The sequence below is a fragment of the Nelumbo nucifera genome, chromosome 4 (genome assembly GCF_055504915.1).
Source record: "Nelumbo nucifera cultivar China Antique chromosome 4, China Antique-T2T, whole genome shotgun sequence".
Taxonomy (NCBI): domain Eukaryota; kingdom Viridiplantae; phylum Streptophyta; class Magnoliopsida; order Proteales; family Nelumbonaceae; genus Nelumbo; species Nelumbo nucifera.
Genome location: NC_142652.1, coordinates 52,404,843 through 52,418,706, shown reverse-complemented (window position 1 = coordinate 52,418,706; position 13,864 = coordinate 52,404,843). Strand labels below are relative to the sequence as shown.

At 46.8% G+C, this 13,864-nt stretch overlaps 29 non-coding genes across 29 annotated transcripts; all 29 read left to right on the top strand.

The window, feature by feature from the left end:
• The first annotated feature begins 79 nt into the window (after positions 1 to 79).
• Positions 80 to 198, top strand: LOC148797153 (5S ribosomal RNA). The gene has a single exon (XR_016071912.1). It is a non-coding gene; the product is annotated as a 5S ribosomal RNA (ribosomal RNA).
• A 354-nt stretch (positions 199 to 552) lies between these two features.
• Positions 553 to 671, top strand: LOC148797152 (5S ribosomal RNA). The gene has a single exon (XR_016074071.1). It is a non-coding gene; the product is annotated as a 5S ribosomal RNA (ribosomal RNA).
• Positions 672 to 1,027: 356 nt separating this feature from the next.
• Positions 1,028 to 1,146, top strand: LOC148797151 (5S ribosomal RNA). Its single transcript, XR_016075125.1, has one exon. It is a non-coding gene; the product is annotated as a 5S ribosomal RNA (ribosomal RNA).
• A 354-nt stretch (positions 1,147 to 1,500) lies between these two features.
• LOC148797150 (5S ribosomal RNA) lies at positions 1,501 to 1,619 on the top strand. The gene has a single exon (XR_016074117.1). It is a non-coding gene; the product is annotated as a 5S ribosomal RNA (ribosomal RNA).
• A 354-nt stretch (positions 1,620 to 1,973) lies between these two features.
• On the top strand, positions 1,974 to 2,092 carry LOC148797149 (5S ribosomal RNA). The gene has a single exon (XR_016074070.1). It is a non-coding gene; the product is annotated as a 5S ribosomal RNA (ribosomal RNA).
• A 355-nt stretch (positions 2,093 to 2,447) lies between these two features.
• On the top strand, positions 2,448 to 2,566 carry LOC148797148 (5S ribosomal RNA). The gene has a single exon (XR_016071398.1). It is a non-coding gene; the product is annotated as a 5S ribosomal RNA (ribosomal RNA).
• A 354-nt stretch (positions 2,567 to 2,920) lies between these two features.
• On the top strand, positions 2,921 to 3,039 carry LOC148797147 (5S ribosomal RNA). Its single transcript, XR_016074104.1, has one exon. It is a non-coding gene; the product is annotated as a 5S ribosomal RNA (ribosomal RNA).
• A 354-nt stretch (positions 3,040 to 3,393) lies between these two features.
• LOC148797146 (5S ribosomal RNA) lies at positions 3,394 to 3,512 on the top strand. The gene has a single exon (XR_016074069.1). It is a non-coding gene; the product is annotated as a 5S ribosomal RNA (ribosomal RNA).
• Positions 3,513 to 3,867: 355 nt separating this feature from the next.
• On the top strand, positions 3,868 to 3,986 carry LOC148797145 (5S ribosomal RNA). Its single transcript, XR_016071397.1, has one exon. It is a non-coding gene; the product is annotated as a 5S ribosomal RNA (ribosomal RNA).
• Positions 3,987 to 4,340: 354 nt separating this feature from the next.
• On the top strand, positions 4,341 to 4,459 carry LOC148797144 (5S ribosomal RNA). The gene has a single exon (XR_016069111.1). It is a non-coding gene; the product is annotated as a 5S ribosomal RNA (ribosomal RNA).
• A 356-nt stretch (positions 4,460 to 4,815) lies between these two features.
• On the top strand, positions 4,816 to 4,934 carry LOC148797143 (5S ribosomal RNA). The gene has a single exon (XR_016071244.1). It is a non-coding gene; the product is annotated as a 5S ribosomal RNA (ribosomal RNA).
• Positions 4,935 to 5,288: 354 nt separating this feature from the next.
• On the top strand, positions 5,289 to 5,407 carry LOC148797142 (5S ribosomal RNA). The gene has a single exon (XR_016074561.1). It is a non-coding gene; the product is annotated as a 5S ribosomal RNA (ribosomal RNA).
• Positions 5,408 to 5,761: 354 nt separating this feature from the next.
• On the top strand, positions 5,762 to 5,880 carry LOC148797141 (5S ribosomal RNA). The gene has a single exon (XR_016074092.1). It is a non-coding gene; the product is annotated as a 5S ribosomal RNA (ribosomal RNA).
• A 354-nt stretch (positions 5,881 to 6,234) lies between these two features.
• On the top strand, positions 6,235 to 6,353 carry LOC148797140 (5S ribosomal RNA). The gene has a single exon (XR_016074067.1). It is a non-coding gene; the product is annotated as a 5S ribosomal RNA (ribosomal RNA).
• A 355-nt stretch (positions 6,354 to 6,708) lies between these two features.
• LOC148797139 (5S ribosomal RNA) lies at positions 6,709 to 6,827 on the top strand. Its single transcript, XR_016071396.1, has one exon. It is a non-coding gene; the product is annotated as a 5S ribosomal RNA (ribosomal RNA).
• Positions 6,828 to 7,181: 354 nt separating this feature from the next.
• LOC148797138 (5S ribosomal RNA) lies at positions 7,182 to 7,300 on the top strand. The gene has a single exon (XR_016069110.1). It is a non-coding gene; the product is annotated as a 5S ribosomal RNA (ribosomal RNA).
• A 356-nt stretch (positions 7,301 to 7,656) lies between these two features.
• LOC148797137 (5S ribosomal RNA) lies at positions 7,657 to 7,775 on the top strand. Its single transcript, XR_016072887.1, has one exon. It is a non-coding gene; the product is annotated as a 5S ribosomal RNA (ribosomal RNA).
• Positions 7,776 to 8,129: 354 nt separating this feature from the next.
• On the top strand, positions 8,130 to 8,248 carry LOC148797136 (5S ribosomal RNA). The gene has a single exon (XR_016074560.1). It is a non-coding gene; the product is annotated as a 5S ribosomal RNA (ribosomal RNA).
• Positions 8,249 to 8,602: 354 nt separating this feature from the next.
• On the top strand, positions 8,603 to 8,721 carry LOC148797135 (5S ribosomal RNA). Its single transcript, XR_016075678.1, has one exon. It is a non-coding gene; the product is annotated as a 5S ribosomal RNA (ribosomal RNA).
• A 355-nt stretch (positions 8,722 to 9,076) lies between these two features.
• Positions 9,077 to 9,195, top strand: LOC148797134 (5S ribosomal RNA). Its single transcript, XR_016071782.1, has one exon. It is a non-coding gene; the product is annotated as a 5S ribosomal RNA (ribosomal RNA).
• A 354-nt stretch (positions 9,196 to 9,549) lies between these two features.
• LOC148797133 (5S ribosomal RNA) lies at positions 9,550 to 9,668 on the top strand. Its single transcript, XR_016074806.1, has one exon. It is a non-coding gene; the product is annotated as a 5S ribosomal RNA (ribosomal RNA).
• Positions 9,669 to 10,022: 354 nt separating this feature from the next.
• Positions 10,023 to 10,141, top strand: LOC148797132 (5S ribosomal RNA). The gene has a single exon (XR_016074066.1). It is a non-coding gene; the product is annotated as a 5S ribosomal RNA (ribosomal RNA).
• Positions 10,142 to 10,903: 762 nt separating this feature from the next.
• LOC148797131 (5S ribosomal RNA) lies at positions 10,904 to 11,022 on the top strand. The gene has a single exon (XR_016070195.1). It is a non-coding gene; the product is annotated as a 5S ribosomal RNA (ribosomal RNA).
• A 355-nt stretch (positions 11,023 to 11,377) lies between these two features.
• Positions 11,378 to 11,496, top strand: LOC148797130 (5S ribosomal RNA). Its single transcript, XR_016071395.1, has one exon. It is a non-coding gene; the product is annotated as a 5S ribosomal RNA (ribosomal RNA).
• A 354-nt stretch (positions 11,497 to 11,850) lies between these two features.
• Positions 11,851 to 11,969, top strand: LOC148797129 (5S ribosomal RNA). The gene has a single exon (XR_016074079.1). It is a non-coding gene; the product is annotated as a 5S ribosomal RNA (ribosomal RNA).
• Positions 11,970 to 12,323: 354 nt separating this feature from the next.
• LOC148797128 (5S ribosomal RNA) lies at positions 12,324 to 12,442 on the top strand. Its single transcript, XR_016074064.1, has one exon. It is a non-coding gene; the product is annotated as a 5S ribosomal RNA (ribosomal RNA).
• A 355-nt stretch (positions 12,443 to 12,797) lies between these two features.
• LOC148797127 (5S ribosomal RNA) lies at positions 12,798 to 12,916 on the top strand. Its single transcript, XR_016071394.1, has one exon. It is a non-coding gene; the product is annotated as a 5S ribosomal RNA (ribosomal RNA).
• Positions 12,917 to 13,270: 354 nt separating this feature from the next.
• Positions 13,271 to 13,389, top strand: LOC148797126 (5S ribosomal RNA). Its single transcript, XR_016069109.1, has one exon. It is a non-coding gene; the product is annotated as a 5S ribosomal RNA (ribosomal RNA).
• A 356-nt stretch (positions 13,390 to 13,745) lies between these two features.
• LOC148797125 (5S ribosomal RNA) lies at positions 13,746 to 13,864 on the top strand. Its single transcript, XR_016071243.1, has one exon. It is a non-coding gene; the product is annotated as a 5S ribosomal RNA (ribosomal RNA).

Here is a 13,864-nt window from a genome sequence, read left to right as displayed (position 1 = left end):
CACAGTTTTTTCAAATCTAAAACAATTAATGGAGGGGAGCAAGATAGTGCATAAAGATCTAAGCGAGCATGAATTAAACGGGTGCGATCATACCAGCACTAATGCACCGGATCCCATCAGAACTCCGAAGTTAAGCGTGCTTGGGCGAGAGTAGTACTAGGATGGGTGACCTCCTTGGAAGTCCTCGTGTTGCACCCCAATTTTATTAATATTTTATTTTGATTTGTATTTGCAAATTCCATTTGTTGTTTCTGGGAGACAACTGGAAACAATGCGTCGGATACTCGGACCATTTGCGGCACGATCGTCATTACTGAATGGCAACGATGCAAGAACCGGGCTTTCGGCATTCGTCATGCATTGTGGGCCCCGCGATAGTATTGCATCTATCCGGGGGTGCGGCAGATCTGAAATGCAAACACTCTGCTCACGTAGGAGCTTGTGCACGGTTACCAAGGGAGGAAGGCTGCATACACAGTTTTTTCAAATCTAAAACAATTAATGGAGGGGAGCAAGATAGTGCATAAAGATCTAAGCGAGCATGAATTAAACGGGTGCGATCATACCAGCACTAATGCACCGGATCCCATCAGAACTCCGAAGTTAAGTGTGCATGGGCGGGAGTAGTCCTAGGATGGGTGACCTCCTGGGAAGTCCTCGTGTTGCACCCCAATTTTATTAATATTTTATTTCGATATCGTATTTGCAAATTCCATTTGTCGTTTCGGCGAGACAAACGCAAACAACGCGCCGGATACTCGGACCATTTGCGGCACGATTGTCATTACTGAATGGGAACCGTGAAAAAACCGGGCTTTTGGCATTCGTCGTGCATTGTGGGCCCCGCGATAGTATTGCATCTATCCGGGGGTGCGGCAGATCTAAAAAGCAAACACTCTGCTCACGTAAGAGCTTGTGCACGGTTACCAAGGGAGGAAGGCTGCATACACAGTTTTTTTCAAGTCTAAAACAATTAATGGAGGGGAGCAAGATAGTGCATAAAGATCTAAGCGAGCATGAATTAAACGGGTGCGATCATACCAGCACTAATGCACCGGATCCCATCAGAACTCCGAAGTTATGCGTGTTTGGGCGAGAGTAGTACTAGGATGGGTGACCTCCTGGGAGGTCCTCGTGTTGCACCCCAATTTTATTAATATTTTATTTTGATTTGTATTTGCAAATTCCATTTGTTGTTTCTGGGAGACAACTGGAAACAATGCGTCGGATACTCGGACCATTTGCGGCACGATCGTCATTACTGAATGGCAACGATGCAAGAGCCGGGCTTTCGGCATTCGTCATGCATTGTGGGCCCCGCGATAGTATTGCATCTATCCGGGGGTGCGGCAGATCTGAAATACAAACACTCTGCTCACGTAGGAACTTGTGCACGGTTACCAAGGGAGGAAGGCTGCATACACAGTTTTTTCAAATCTAAAACAATTAATGGAGGGGAACAAGATAGTGCATAAAGATCTAAGCGAGCATGAATTAAACGGGTGCGATCATACCAGCACTAATGCACCGGATCCCATCAGAACTCCGAAGTTAAGCGTGCTTGGGCGAGAGTAGTACTAGGATGGGTGACCTCCTGGGAAGTCCTCGTGTTGCACCCCAATTTTATTAATATTTTATTTTGATTTGTATTTGCAAATTCCATTTGTTGTTTCTGGGAGACAACTGGAAACAATGCGTCGGATACTCGGACCATTTGCGGCACGATCGTCATTACTGAATGGCAACGATGCAAGAACCGGGCTTTCGGCATTCGTCATGCATTGTGGGCCCCGCGATAGTATTGCATCTATCCGGGGGTGCGGCAGATCTGAAATGCAAACACTCTGCTCACGTAGGAGCTTGTGCACGGTTACCAAGGGAGGAAGGCTGCATACACAGTTTTTTCAAATCTAAAACAATTAATGGAGGGGAGCAAGATAGTGCATAAAGATCTAAGCGAGCATGAATTAAACGGGTGCGATCATACCAGCACTAATGCACCGGATCCCATCAGAACTCCGAAGTTAAGTGTGCATGGGCGGGAGTAGTCCTAGGATGGGTGACCTCCTGGGAAGTCCTCGTGTTGCACCCCAATTTTATTAATATTTTATTTCGATATCGTATTTGCATATTCCATTTGTCGTTTCGGCGAGACAAACGCAAACAACGCGCCGGATACTCGGACCATTTGCGGCACGATCGTCATTACTGAATGAGAACCGTGCAAAAACCGGGCTTTTGGCATTCGTCGTGCATTGTGGGCCCCGCGATAGTATTGCATCTATCCGGGGGTGCGGCAGATCTAAAAAGCAAACACTCTGCTCACGTAAGAGCTTGTGCACGGTTACCAAGGGAGGAAGGCTGCATACACAGTTTTTTCAAGTCTAAAACAATTAATGGAGGGGAGCAAGATAGTGCATAAAGATCTAAGCGAGCATGAATTAAACGGGTGCGATCATACCAGCACTAATGCACCGGATCCCATCAGAACTCTGAAGTTAAGCGTGCTTGGGCGAGAGTAGTACTAGGATGGGTGACCTCCTGGGAAGTCCTCGTGTTGCACCCCAATTTTATTAATATTTTATTTTGATTTGTATTTGCAAATTCCATTTGTTGTTTCTGGGAGACAACTGGAAACAATGCGTCGGATACTCGGACCATTTGCGGCACGATCGTCATTACTGAATGGCAACGATGCAAGAACCGGGCTTTCGGCATTCGTCATGCATTGTGGGCCCTGCGATAGTATTGCATCTATCCGGGGGTGCGGCAGATCTGAAATACAAACACTCTGCTCACGTAGGAACTTGTGCACGGTTACCAAGGGAGGAAGGCTGCATACACAGTTTTTTCAAATCTAAAACAATTAATGGAGGGGAACAAGATAGTGCATAAAGATCTAAGCGAGCATGAATTAAACGGGTGCGATCATACCAGCACTAATGCACCGGATCCCATCAGAACTCCGAAGTTAAGCGTGCTTGGGCGAGAGTAGTACTAGGATGGGTGACCTCCTGGGAAGTCCTCGTGTTGCACCCCAATTTTATTAATATTTTATTTTGATTTGTATTTGCAAATTCCATTTGTTGTTTCTGGGAGACAACTGGAAACAATGCGTCGGATACTCGGACCATTTGCGGCACGATCGTCATTACTGAATGGCAACGATGCAAGAACCGGGCTTTCGGCATTCGTCATGCATTGTGGGCCCCGCGATAGTATTGCATCTATCCGGGGGTGCGGCAGATCTGAAATGCAAACACTCTGCTCACGTAGGAGCTTGTGCACGGTTACCAAGGGAGGAAGGCTGCATACACAGTTTTTTCAAATCTAAAACAATTAATGGAGGGGAGCAAGATAGTGCATAAAGATCTAAGCGAGCATGAATTAAACGGGTGCGATCATACCAGCACTAATGCACCGGATCCCATCAGAACTCCGAAGTTAAGTGTGCATGGGCGGGAGTAGTCCTAGGATGGGTGACCTCCTGGGAAGTCCTCGTGTTGCACCCCAATTTTATTAATATTTTATTTCGATATCGTATTTGCATATTCCATTTGTCGTTTCGGCGAGACAAACGCAAACAACGCGCCGGATACTCGGACCATTTGCGGCACGATCGTCATTACTGAATGAGAACCGTGCAAAAACCGGGCTTTTGGCATTCGTCGTGCATTGTGGGCCCCGCGATAGTATTGCATCTATCCGGGGGTGCGGCAGATCTAAAAAGCAAACACTCTGCTCACGTAAGAGCTTGTGCACGGTTACCAAGGGAGGAAGGCTGCATACACAGTTTTTTCAAGTCTAAAACAATTAATGGAGGGGAGCAAGATAGTGCATAAAGATCTAAGCGAGCATGAATTAAACGGGTGCGATCATACCAGCACTAATGCACCGGATCCCATCAGAACTCTGAAGTTAAGCGTGCTTGGGCGAGAGTAGTACTAGGATGGGTGACCTCCTGGGAAGTCCTCGTGTTGCACCCCAATTTTATTAATATTTTATTTTGATTTGTATTTGCAAATTCCATTTGTTGTTTCTGGGAGACAACTGGAAACAATGCGTCGGATACTCGGACCATTTGCGGCACGATCGTCATTACTGAATGGCAACGATGCAAGAACCGGGCTTTCGGCATTCGTCATGCATTGTGGGCCCCGCGATAGTATTGCATCTATCCGGGGGTGCGGCAGATCTGAAATGCAAACACTCTGCTCACGTACGAGCTTGTGCACGGTTACCAAGGGAGGAAGGCTGCATACACAGTTTTTTCAAATCTAAAACAATTAATGGAGGGGAGCAAGATAGTGCATAAAGATCTAAGCGAGCATGAATTAAACGGGTGCGATCATACCAGCACTAATGCACCGGATCCCATCAGAACTCCGAAGTTAAGTGTGCATGGGCGGGAGTAGTCCTAGGATGGGTGACCTCCTTGGAAGTCCTCGTGTTGCACCCCAATTTTATTAATATTTTATTTCGATATCGTATTTGCAAATTCCATTTGTCGTTTCGGCGAGACAAACGCAAACAATGCGTCGGATACTCGGACCATTTGCGGCACGATCGTCATTACTGAATGGCAACGATGCAAGAACCGGGCTTTCGGCATTCGTCATGCATTGTGGGCCCCGCGATAGTATTGCATCTATCCGGGGGTGCGGCAGATCTAAAAAGCAAACACTCTGCTCACGTAAGAGCTTGTGCACGGTTACCAAGGGAGGAAGGCTGCATACACAGTTTTTTTCAAGTCTAAAACAATTAATGGAGGGGAGCAAGATAGTGCATAAAGATCTAAGCGAGCATGAATTAAACGGGTGCGATCATACCAGCACTAATGCACCGGATCCCATAAGAACTCCGAAGTTAAGCGTGCTTGGGCGAGAGTAGTACTAGGATGGGTGACCTCCTGGGAAGTCCTCGTGTTGCACCCCAATTTTATTAATATTTTATTTTGATTTGTATTTGCAAATTCCATTTGTTGTTTCTGGGAGACAACTGGAAACAATGCGTCGGATACTCGGACCATTTGCGGCACGATCGTCATTACTGAATGGCAACGATGCAAGAACCGGGCTTTCGGCATTCGTCATGCATTGTGGGCCCCGCGATAGTATTGCATCTATCCGGGGGTGCGGCAGATCTGAAATACAAACACTCTGCTCACGTAGGAGCTTGTGCACGGTTACCAAGGGAGGAAGGCTGCATACACAGTTTTTTCAAATCTAAAACAATTAATGGAGGGGAGCAAGATAGTGCATAAAGATCTAAGCGAGCATGAATTAAACGGGTGCGATCATACCAGCACTAATGCACCGGATCCCATCAGAACTCCGAAGTTAAGCGTACTTGGGCGAGAGTAGTACTAGGATGGGTGACCTCCTTGGAAGTCCTCGTGTTGCACCCCAATTTTATTAATATTTTATTTTGATTTGTATTTGCAAATTCCATTTGTTGTTTCTGGGAGACAACTGGAAACAATGCGTCGGATACTCGGACCATTTGCGGCACGATCGTCATTACTGAATGGCAACGATGCAAGAACCGGGCTTTCGGCATTCGTCATGCATTGTGGGCCCCGCGATAGTATTGCATCTATCCGGGGGTGCGGCAGATCTGAAATACAAACACTCTGCTCACGTAGGAGCTTGTGCACGGTTACCAAGGGAGGAAGGCTGCATACACAGTTTTTTCAAGTCTAAAACAATTAATGGAGGGGAGCAAGATAGTGCATAAAGATCTAAGCGAGCATGAATTAAACGGGTGCGATCATACCAGCACTAATGCACCGGATCCCATCAGAACTCCGAAGTTAAGCGTGCTTGGGCGAGAGTAGTACTAGGATGGGTGACCTCCTGGGAAGTCCTCGTGTTGCACCCCAATTTTATTAATATTTTATTTTGATTTGTATTTGCAAATTCCATTTGTTGTTTCTGGGAGACAACTGGAAACAATGCGTCGGATACTCGGACCATTTGCGGCACGATCGTCATTACTGAATGGCAACGATGCAAGAACCGGGCTTTCGGCATTCGTCATGCATTGTGGGCCCCGCGATAGTATTGCATCTATCCGGGGGTGCGGCAGATCTGAAATGCAAACACTCTGCTCACGTAGGAGCTTGTGCACGGTTACCAAGGGAGGAAGGCTGCATACACAGTTTTTTCAAATCTAAAACAATTAATGGAGGGGAGCAAGATAGTGCATAAAGATCTAAGCGAGCATGAATTAAACGGGTGCGATCATACCAGCACTAATGCACCGGATCCCATCAGAACTCCGAAGTTAAGTGTGCATGGGCGGGAGTAGTCCTAGGATGGGTGACCTCCTGGGAAGTCCTCGTGTTGCACCCCAATTTTATTAATATTTTATTTCGATATCGTATTTGCATATTCCATTTGTCGTTTCGGCGAGACAAACGCAAACAACGCGCCGGATACTCGGACCATTTGCGGCACGATCGTCATTACTGAATGAGAACCGTGCAAAAACCGGGCTTTTGGCATTCGTCGTGCATTGTGGGCCCCGCGATAGTATTGCATCTATCCGGGGGTGCGGCAGATCTAAAAAGCAAACACTCTGCTCACGTAAGAGCTTGTGCACGGTTACCAAGGGAGGAAGGCTGCATACACAGTTTTTTCAAGTCTAAAACAATTAATGGAGGGGAGCAAGATAGTGCATAAAGATCTAAGCGAGCATGAATTAAACGGGTGCGATCATACCAGCACTAATGCACCGGATCCCATCAGAACTCTGAAGTTAAGCGTGCTTGGGCGAGAGTAGTACTAGGATGGGTGACCTCCTGGGAAGTCCTCGTGTTGCACCCCAATTTTATTAATATTTTATTTTGATTTGTATTTGCAAATTCCATTTGTTGTTTCTGGGAGACAACTGGAAACAATGCGTCGGATACTCGGACCATTTGCGGCACGATCGTCATTACTGAATGGCAACGATGCAAGAACCGGGCTTTCGGCATTCGTCATGCATTGTGGGCCCCGCGATAGTATTGCATCTATCCGGGGGTGCGGCAGATCTGAAATGCAAACACTCTGCTCACGTACGAGCTTGTGCACGGTTACCAAGGGAGGAAGGCTGCATACACAGTTTTTTCAAATCTAAAACAATTAATGGAGGGGAGCAAGATAGTGCATAAAGATCTAAGCGAGCATGAATTAAACGGGTGCGATCATACCAGCACTAATGCACCGGATCCCATCAGAACTCCGAAGTTAAGTGTGCATGGGCGGGAGTAGTCCTAGGATGGGTGACCTCCTTGGAAGTCCTCGTGTTGCACCCCAATTTTATTAATATTTTATTTCGATATCGTATTTGCAAATTCCATTTGTCGTTTCGGCGAGACAAACGCAAACAATGCGTCGGATACTCGGACCATTTGCGGCACGATCGTCATTACTGAATGGCAACGATGCAAGAACCGGGCTTTCGGCATTCGTCATGCATTGTGGGCCCCGCGATAGTATTGCATCTATCCGGGGGTGCGGCAGATCTGAAATGCAAACACTCTGCTCACGTAGGAGCTTGTGCACGGTTACCAAGGGAGGAAGGCTGCATACACAGTTTTTTTCAAGTCTAAAACAATTAATGGAGGGGAGCAAGATAGTGCATAAAGATCTAAGCGAGCATGAATTAAACGGGTGCGATCATACCAGCACTAATGCACCGGATCCCATAAGAACTCCGAAGTTAAGCGTGCTTGGGTGAGAGTAGTACTAGGATGGGTGACCTCCTGGGAAGTCCTCGTGTTGCACCCCAATTTTATTAATATTTTATTTTGATTTGTATTTGCAAATTCCATTTGTTGTTTCTGGGAGACAACTGGAAACAATGCGTCGGATACTCGGACCATTTGCGGCACGATCGTCATTACTGAATGGCAACGATGCAAGAACCGGGCTTTCGGCATTCGTCATGCATTGTGGGCCCCGCGATAGTATTGCATCTATCCGGGGGTGCGGCAGATCTGAAATACAAACACTCTGCTCACGTAGGAGCTTGTGCACGGTTACCAAGGGAGGAAGGCTGCATACACAGTTTTTTCAAATCTAAAACAATTAATGGAGGGGAGCAAGATAGTGCATAAAGATCTAAGCGAGCATGAATTAAACGGGTGCGATCATACCAGCACTAATGCACCGGATCCCATCAGAACTCCGAAGTTAAGCGTACTTGGGCGAGAGTAGTACTAGGATGGGTGACCTCCTTGGAAGTCCTCGTGTTGCACCCCAATTTTATTAATATTTTATTTTGATTTGTATTTGCAAATTCCATTTGTTGTTTCTGGGAGACAACTGGAAACAATGCGTCGGATACTCGGACCATTTGCGGCACGATCGTCATTACTGAATGGCAACGATGCAAGAACCGGGCTTTCGGCATTCGTCATGCATTGTGGGCCCCGCGATAGTATTGCATCTATCCGGGGGTGCGGCAGATCTGAAATGCAAACACTCTGCTCACGTAGGAGCTTGTGCACGGTTACCAAGGGAGGAAGGCTGCATACACAGTTTTTTCAAATCTAAAACAATTAATGGAGGGGAGCAAGATAGTGCATAAAGATCTAAGCGAGCATGAATTAAACGGGTGCGATCATACCAGCACTAATGCACCGGATCCCATCAGAACTCTGAAGTTAAGTGTGCATGGGCGGGAGTAGTCCTAGGATGGGTGACCTCCTGGGAAGTCCTCGTGTTGCACCCCAATTTTATTAATATTTTATTTCGATATCGTATTTGCAAATTCCATTTGTCGTTTCGGCGAGACAAACGCAAACAACGCGCCGGATACTCGGACCATTTGCGGCACGATTGTCATTACTGAATGGGAACCGTGAAAAAACCGGGCTTTTGGCATTCGTCGTGCATTGTGGGCCCCGCGATAGTATTGCATCTATCCGGGGGTGCGGCAGATCTAAAAAGCAAAACTCTGCTCACGTAAGAGCTTGTGCACGGTTACCAAGGGAGGAAGGCTGCATACACAGTTTTTTTCAAGTCTAAAACAATTAATGGAGGGGAGCAAGATAGTGCATAAAGATCTAAGCGAGCATGAATTAAACGGGTGCGATCATACCAGCACTAATGCACCGGATCCCATCAGAACTCCGAAGTTAAGCGTGCTTGGGTGAGAGTAGTACTAGGATGGGTGACCTCCTGGGAAGTCCTCGTGTTGCACCCCAATTTTATTAATATTTTATTTTGATTTGTATTTGCAAATTCCATTTGTTGTTTCTGGGAGACAACTGGAAACAATGCGTCGGATACTCGGACCATTTGCGGCACGATCGTCATTACTGAATGGCAACGATGCAAGAACCGGGCTTTCGGCATTCGTCATGCATTGTGGGCCCCGCGATAGTATTGCATCTATCCGGGGGTGCGGCAGATCTGAAATACAAACACTCTACTCACGTAGGAACTTGTGCACGGTTACCAAGGGAGGAAGGCTGCATACACAGTTTTTTCAAATCTAAAACAATTAATGGAGGGGAGCAAGATAGTGCATAAAGATCTAAGCGAGCATGAATTAAACGGGTGCGATCATACCAGCACTAATGCACCGGATCCCATCAGAACTCCGAAGTTAAGCGTGCTTGGGCGAGAGTAGTAATAGGATGGGTGACCTCCTGGGAAGTCCTCGTGTTGTACCCCAATTTTATTAATATTTTATTTTGATTTGTATTTGCAAATTCCATTTGTTGTTTCTGGGAGACAACTGGAAACAATGCGTCGGATACTCGGACCATTTGCGGCACGATCGTCATTACTGAATGGCAACGATGCAAGAACCGGGCTTTCGGCATTCGTCATGCATTGTGGGCCCCGCGATAGTATTGCATCTATCCGGGGGTGCGGCAGATCTGAAATGCAAACACTCTGCTCACGTAGGAGCTTGTGCACGGTTACCAAGGGAGGAAAGCTGCATACACAGTTTTTTCAAATCTAAAACAATTAATGGAGGGGAGCAAGATAGTGCATAAAGATCTAAGCGAGCATGAATTAAACGGGTGCGATCATACCAGCACTAATGCACCGGATCCCATCAGAACTCCGAAGTTAAGTGTGCATGGGCGGGAGTAGTCCTAGGATGGGTGACCTCCTGGGAAGTCCTCGTGTTGCACCCCAATTTTATTAATATTTTATTTCGATATCGTATTTGCAAATTCCATTTGTCGTTTCGGCGAGACAAACGCAAACAACGCGCCGGATACTCGGACCATTTGCGGCACGATTGTCATTACTGAATGGGAACCGTGAAAAAACCGGGCTTTTGGCATTCGTCGTGCATTGTGGGCCCCGCGATAGTATTGCATCTATCCGGGGGTGCGGCAGATCTAAAAAGCAAACACTCTGCTCACGTAAGAGCTTGTACACGGTTACCAAGGGAGGAAGGCTGCATACACAGTTTTTTTCAAGTCTAAAACAATTAATGGAGGGGAGCAAGATAGTGCATAAAGATCTAAGCGAGCATGAATTAAACGGGTGCGATCATACCAGCACTAATGCACCGGATCCCATCAGAACTCCGAAGTTAAGCGTGCTTGGGCGAGAGTAGTACTAGGATGGGTGATTCCATTTGTTGTTTCTGGGAGACAACTGGAAACAATGCGTCGGATACTCGGACCATTTGCGGCACGATCGTCATTACTGAATGGCAACGATGCAAGAACCGGGCTTTCGGCATTCGTCGTGCATTGTGGGCCCCGCGATAGTATTGCATCTATCCGGGGGTGCGGCAGATCTGAAAAGCAAACACTCTGCTCACGTAGGAGCTTGTGCACGGTTACCAAGGGAGGAAGGCTGCATACACAGTTTTTTCAAGTCTAAAACAATTAATGGAGGGGAGCAAGATAGTGCATAAAGATCTAAGCGAGCATGAATTAAGCGGGTGCGATCATACTAGCACTAATGCATCGGATCCCATCAGAACTCCGAAGTTAAGTGTGCATGGGCGGGAGTAGTCCTAGGATGGGTGACCTCCTGGGAAGTCCTCGTGTTGCACCCCAATTTTATTAATATTTTATTTCGATATCGTATTTGCAAATTCCATTTGTCGTTTCGGCGAGACAAACGCAAACAACGCGCCGGATACTCGGACCATTTGCGGCACGATTGTCATTACTGAATGGGAACCGTGAAAAAACCAGGCTTTTGGCATTCGTCGTGCATTGTGGGCCCCGCGATAGTATTGCATCTATCCGGGGGTGCGGCAGATCTAAAAAGCAAACACTCTGCTCACGTAAGAGCTTGTGCACGGTTACCAAGGGAGGAAGGCTGCATACACAGTTTTTTCAAGTCTAAAACAATTAATGGAGGGGAGCAAGATAGTGCATAAAGATCTAAGCGAGCATGAATTAAACGGGTGCGATCATACCAGCACTAATGCACCGGATCCCATCAGAACTCTGAAGTTAAGCGTGCTTGGGCGAGAGTAGTACTAGGATGGGTGACCTCCTGGGAAGTCCTCGTGTTGCACCCCAATTTTATTAATATTTTATTTTGATTTGTATTTGCAAATTCCATTTGTTGTTTCTGGGAGACAACTGGAAACAATGCGTCGGATACTCGGACCATTTGCGGCACGATCGTCATTACTGAATGGCAACGATGCAAGAACCGGGCTTTCGGCATTCGTCATGCATTGTGGGCCCCGCGATAGTATTGCATCTATCCGGGGGTGCGGCAGATCTGAAATACAAACACTCTGCTCACGTAGGAACTTGTGCACGGTTACCAAGGGAGGAAGGCTGCATACACAGTTTTTTCAAATCTAAAACAATTAATGGAGGGGAACAAGATAGTGCATAAAGATCTAAGCGAGCATGAATTAAACGGGTGCGATCATACCAGCACTAATGCACCGGATCCCATCAGAACTCCGAAGTTAAGCGTGCTTGGGCGAGAGTAGTACTAGGATGGGTGACCTCCTGGGAAGTCCTCGTGTTGCACCCCAATTTTATTAATATTTTATTTTGATTTGTATTTGCAAATTCCATTTGTTGTTTCTGGGAGACAACTGGAAACAATGCGTCGGATACTCGGACCATTTGCGGCACGATCGTCATTACTGAATGGCAACGATGCAAGAACCGGGCTTTCGGCATTCGTCATGCATTGTGGGCCCCGCGATAGTATTGCATCTATCCGGGGGTGCGGCAGATCTGAAATGCAAACACTCTGCTCACGTAGGAGCTTGTGCACGGTTACCAAGGGAGGAAGGCTGCATACACAGTTTTTTCAAATCTAAAACAATTAATGGAGGGGAGCAAGATAGTGCATAAAGATCTAAGCGAGCATGAATTAAACGGGTGCGATCATACCAGCACTAATGCACCGGATCCCATCAGAACTCCGAAGTTAAGTGTGCATGGGCGGGAGTAGTCCTAGGATGGGTGACCTCCTGGGAAGTCCTCGTGTTGCACCCCAATTTTATTAATATTTTATTTCGATATCGTATTTGCATATTCCATTTGTCGTTTCGGCGAGACAAACGCAAACAACGCGCCGGATACTCGGACCATTTGCCGCACGATCGTCATTACTGAATGAGAACCGTGCAAAAACCGGGCTTTTGGCATTCGTCGTGCATTGTGGGCCCCGCGATAGTATTGCATCTATCCGGGGGTGCGGCAGATCTAAAAAGCAAACACTCTGCTCACGTAAGAGCTTGTGCACGGTTACCAAGGGAGGAAGGCTGCATACACAGTTTTTTCAAGTCTAAAACAATTAATGGAGGGGAGCAAGATAGTGCATAAAGATCTAAGCGAGCATGAATTAAACGGGTGCGATCATACCAGCACTAATGCACCGGATCCCATCAGAACTCTGAAGTTAAGCGTGCTTGGGCGAGAGTAGTACTAGGATGGGTGACCTCCTGGGAAGTCCTCGTGTTGCACCCCAATTTTATTAATATTTTATTTTGATTTGTATTTGCAAATTCCATTTGTTGTTTCTGGGAGACAACTGGAAACAATGCGTCGGATACTCGGACCATTTGCGGCACGATCGTCATTACTGAATGGCAACGATGCAAGAACCGGGCTTTCGGCATTCGTCATGCATTGTGGGCCCCGCGATAGTATTGCATCTATCCGGGGGTGCGGCAGATCTGAAATGCAAACACTCTGCTCACGTACGAGCTTGTGCACGGTTACCAAGGGAGGAAGGCTGCATACACAGTTTTTTCAAATCTAAAACAATTAATGGAGGGGAGCAAGATAGTGCATAAAGATCTAAGCGAGCATGAATTAAACGGGTGCGATCATACCAGCACTAATGCACCGGATCCCATCAGAACTCCGAAGTTAAGTGTGCATGGGCGGGAGTAGTCCTAGGATGGGTGACCTCCTTGGAAGTCCTCGTGTTGCACCCCAATTTTATTAATATTTTATTTCGATATCGTATTTGCAAATTCCATTTGTCGTTTCGGCGAGACAAACGCAAACAATGCGTCGGATACTCGGACCATTTGCGGCACGATCGTCATTACTGAATGGCAACGATGCAAGAACCGGGCTTTCGGCATTCGTCATGCATTGTGGGCCCCGCGATAGTATTGCATCTATCCGGGGGTGCGGCAGATCTGAAATGCAAACACTCTGCTCACGTAGGAGCTTGTGCACGGTTACCAAGGGAGGAAGGCTGCATACACAGTTTTTTTCAAGTCTAAAACAATTAATGGAGGGGAGCAAGATAGTGCATAAAGATCTAAGCGAGCATGAATTAAACGGGTGCGATCATACCAGCACTAATGCACCGGATCCCATAAGAACTCCGAAGTTAAGCGTGCTTGGGCGAGAGTAGTACTAGGATGGGTGACCTCCTGGGAAGTCCTCGTGTTGCACCCC